Genomic DNA, 4,321 nt, shown 5'->3' with positions numbered 1-4,321 from the left:
AGGAGATGGCAGACCCTGGGCTTGGGAGTGTTAGACTTTGGTTTTGCGCGTCCTGGAGGCTCCCCGGCTGGGCGCGGAGGCCGTGGTCGTCCAGGGACGGAGCCGAGGTAGCCCGCGGGGCCGAAGCTGAGCGGAGAGCGATGGTGGGTCCCGGGGTGGGGGAGGGCTGCGTCGCGGTCCTCGTTAGTATAGTGGTGAGTATCCCCGCCTGTCACGCGGGAGACCGGGGTTCGATTCCCCGACGGGGAGATCTGGCCATTTTTTTTTTAGTCAGCGGGGCGGGCGGTGACTCTGCCCCTTGGGCCCAAGCTCCAGGCCCAAAGGCTCAGCGCCAGCTCGGGGTCCCGCTCAGCCGTGCGGCCTCAGCGGCTGCCAGGCCCCCGGGCCTCGAGCTCCGTGTCTGGCGCCCGGAACCCGCCGTCCCCGACGCCCCCCAGGGTCCAACGAGGCGGCGAGTGTGGGAAGGGGCGGGCGACGCGCAGGGCCCGAGCGGTGGGCACAGGCAGGTGAGCGCGTGCACTTGGCCCAGCCGTCCCGGGTGACCCCGGTCCCCGTGTCCTCGTGGCCTGGCCTGGCCCGTGGTGGCAGCAGCCAGGAGGCGAGAGCGCCCGGAGGACAGCGAGTGTGTGCGAGAGGCGCGCGTGGGGCGAGGAAGAGCGCAGACGGCGGCTGGCGAGGGGGTCGGGGCAGTGGTGGGGCGGCTCAGGAAAAGGGTAGGGGACCCGGAAGGCACGGGTGGCCGTCGACGGGATTGGACAGACAGCGTTGGTGGTATAGTGGTGAGCATAGCTGCCTTCCAAGCAGTTGACCCGGGTTCGATTCCCGGCCAACGCAGCCTATCCACCTTTTGCCAAGTTCCCGGATCCAGAGGCCCCTTCTGGCTTGTTTCAGCCTGTGAGCAAGAATCCAGGACAGAGCCAAGGAGTCACCAGACGTTTTGAGGTTGTGAGCAGCAGGAGGTGAAGAGGCAGGAGCGGTCAGTCGTCTGGTCCAGGAGGGCGCGTCCGTCTTCCTGGCAAAGTGGCAGAGGGCACGGTCTAATTGCCAGGGCGGGGCAGAGCAGAGCGGTAAGACCGGGAGATCCTTGAAGCTGGCGTGTGGGCGCTGTGGCGGGCAGTGTGTCTGGGAGTGGCTGAGTGCAGACAGAGGAAGAGCGTTTGCACAATAGGAGGGAGGCGACGCTCCAGGAGCACTTCAACGTCCACACAGCGCTCAGCTCTCTGCCAAGGAGGCGCCAGATATTAGGCGGTTGTGCTGAGCAGGAGCAGAAGCGGCAGGAGCGGGGGTCCGGTTCGGGAGGGGGCGCCACTTCCCCGCGAAGCCATAGTGGGCAGGGGCTGGAGGCAGGGCAGGGAGGGGCAGCGATGGGCAGGACAGCGATGGGCAGGGCGGGCGCCCTAAGCCCGGGCGATCCCTGAAGCTGGCTTGAGGGCGCCGTGTCTGAGAGAGGCTCTTGAGGTCCCTCCAGGACGGGAAGGTGGGGAAAAAGGACCAACGCTCCCTGGTGGTCTAGTGGTTAGGATTCGGCGCTCTCACCGCCGCGGCCCGGGTTCGATTCCCGGTCAGGGAAGCCTCTTTTTCTCTCTCAATTTTGCCCTTCCTTTGCTCTCTCCTGACACCATTGCCCTTCCTTTAGTCCAACACCGTTGGCTTCACCCACACCCTCTCTGCACTCACCATCCTTTTCCCACTGGAAGTTCCCACCGACCCTCTCCACCTCCAAACAACTTTGCAACCTGCCGCCTTGGCCTTGCTGCATCTCCTCACGCCCAGCCCACACGCCCGACACATCACACGCCGCCAATTGCTCCATCCTCAGACACAAGCCCCGCATCACCAACACTCACCCCTCCCTGGGCCCCTGACTCCAGCCCCTGATCGCCTGCTCTTCCCTCTGCAACAACCCTCTAGCTGACCCCACCCACTTGCTCTCCTGCCTCCCCTGTCTCACCTTCATCTCTAACTTCCCAGGCCGCACATGCTCCCTGTCAGCTTCCCTGGACTCCTCACGAGGAACGTCAGCTTCAAACAACTGTAGAGATTTCTTTCATTTCACACACACACAGACAGACAGACAGACAGAGGGAGGCATGGAGGTAGGAGAGACATGTGCAAACACAGAATGGATACCGCTCTAAGAACGCCAGGGAATATCAGTGATCGGAATATGGTGCTGGTGGTGCTGGTGCAGGTGGTGGTGGTTGGTGGGGTGGACACTGGCCTGTGAGGTGGTGGGGGATGAACCACTAACCCTGTAGAGTTGTTCCTGTGGGTCCTTATGTCCCAGGGAGAGCCGAAGGCCCACGGTGTGGTGACTGCAGGCACCATCTCGGGGACAGAAGCCCCATGATTTCCCTTCCAGCCCCCAGAGCAGCTCGGGTGAAATGAGGCCAAGCCAGGAGGTCGTTTCTTGGGATCTTTGGCCACAGGAGTCGGGAGGAGTGGGGACGCTGGTGTGAGCGTGAGTCGGGAAGTTGGAGCGGAACCTCTTGCCCAGTGTGGCTTTCGCTGCCCGGTTCCATTGGTTCGGACCTGGCCGGTCACTCCGGGGCAGAGTCAGATCCTCAGTGCTGAGCGGTGGGTTGAGCTCCACCTCACTCAAAGGCACAGTGGGAGGAGCTGGCAGACCCCAGGGAGCACAGACTCTGCCATTCCCTCACTACAGTGGGGATGGGGTCCTGGAAGGAGAGGCTGAGCCGGGACATCCGTGAACGCTGACCCTAATTTGCAGCCCCACTGCGACTGGAAGGGGTCCTTGGAAGCAGCCCAGGCTTGGCACCTCCACGTTGGCAGGGACAGCAGCCCTGAAGAGAGCCCAGCAGAGGCTGCAGCCAGTGCGGGTGAGGCTCTTGGAGAGGCCAGTACCTTGGGATAACCAGCAAGGGGAGCAGCCGCTTTAGAGGGGAGCCCATCTAGTCTGAGCAGACAAACCGCCTGTCCTGTGATTGTTAGGATGGTAGTGAGAGTTTGGGCGTTTTGGTTTCTTTAGAAACACAAAAATTTTATAAGATTTTGATTTTTGTTTTAATCCCAGGCGTGGAGCTATGGGGCGGCCTCCAGCAGCTGCCTGGGACTTACCATGTGTTCCAGCAGTGGCGGGATTTTGCCAGCTGCACATGGTTTGTGCAGTGGTGCTGAGATGGTGGGAAGTCCGGGGACATTTCAGAGGGTATATGAAGGGCTGGGCTGTTGGGTGGTTGGTGCTTGCTTTTCGTTGCATTTGGTTGTGGTTTGTTAAGGAGTTATAAATTGACAAACAAGAAGTAGGAGAGGGACAAGAAGAGGGAGTAGAAGAAAAAGAAATAGGAAATGGAGATGAAATAGAAGACAAAGAAAAAGGAGAAAAAGTAGAAGGAAAGAAGTAATAGAAGAGGAAAAAGGAGAAGGATTTGAAAAAGAAGACGAAAAAGAAGAAGCAGAAATAAAAAAGGAAAAAGAGAAAGGGAGAAAAACATTAAGAAAGTAATATAATAAAAGTGGAGGAGAAGCAGAAGGGATACAAAAGAGAAAGAAGGAGAAAAAGAATAAGAATTAGATCTGGGAACCAAGATGGCGGTGCCAGGATGAGCCTCTTTCTGGCCAGCAGCACAGCAGAGTCAGCACTGTGACTAGCAGACAGAATTCTGGGTCTTACATCACCATCAAATGTTTTTCCCACGTGAGGGGAACCCCACGGTGTGAGATTCAGTCGCTTTAGGTCACCCAGCTAAACCAGGGGAAGAGTTCCCGGATCCCACCAGGTGTTGGGTCGCTATCCATGAGCCACACAACGTTGTGCTCTGATCACTGTCCCAGACTGAAGTCTGGGCCTCACAACATCAGAGCCTGGGATTTCTCGTCTAGAGAAAACCCCACAGTGCGGGAGGCGATGAGGACAGACTTTAGGCCACCCAGACAATCCCTGGGAAAGGACACTGGGTCCGGCGGGCTCCCATCATCGAGCCCAGAGTGGGGTGCACAGAGTCCTGCCTGTGAGCATGATTCACCTTCCCAGACAGAACTGAGGGCCCCAGGGCACCAGAGACTGAGTTTCTCTGTCAGGTGGAAGCCCACAGTGAGAGGAACAGCAGGTCTGACCTCAGAGCACTCAGCAGACACCGTTCCTCCCCCAAAAAAGTTCTCAGGAAAAGTTCCCTGTTTCCTGCAGGTGCCCAGGTGCCCAGTAGCCAGCAAGGCAGAACCACGTGCCTGTGCTGCGTGTTCTACTCACCATCCCAGATGGTACTGCAGACTCCAATTCACCCCAGTCTGGGTGTCCCTGTTGAGAGGAAACCCCACAGCAGGGAAAACATGAGGTCCAACCCTCAGGACACTCAGTACC

The 4,321-nt window shown here is 58.9% G+C and overlaps 3 non-coding genes across 3 annotated transcripts; all 3 read left to right on the top strand.

The window, feature by feature from the left end:
- The first annotated feature begins 177 nt into the window (after window positions 1-177).
- Window positions 178-249, top strand: Trnad-guc (transfer RNA aspartic acid (anticodon GUC)). Its single transcript has one exon. It is a non-coding gene; the product is annotated as a tRNA-Asp (tRNA).
- Window positions 250-762: 513 nt separating this feature from the next.
- Trnag-ucc (transfer RNA glycine (anticodon UCC)) lies at window positions 763-834 on the top strand. Its single transcript has one exon. It is a non-coding gene; the product is annotated as a tRNA-Gly (tRNA).
- Window positions 835-1,498: 664 nt separating this feature from the next.
- Trnae-cuc (transfer RNA glutamic acid (anticodon CUC)) lies at window positions 1,499-1,570 on the top strand. The gene has a single exon. It is a non-coding gene; the product is annotated as a tRNA-Glu (tRNA).
- Window positions 1,571-4,321: the final 2,751 nt, after the last annotated feature.

This window comes from Psammomys obesus, unplaced genomic scaffold (genome assembly GCF_907164565.1).
Source record: "Psammomys obesus unplaced genomic scaffold, mPsaObe1.curated_primary_1811, whole genome shotgun sequence".
NCBI lineage: Eukaryota > Metazoa > Chordata > Mammalia > Rodentia > Muridae > Psammomys > Psammomys obesus.
This window is presented reverse-complemented; position numbering and strand designations above follow the sequence as displayed.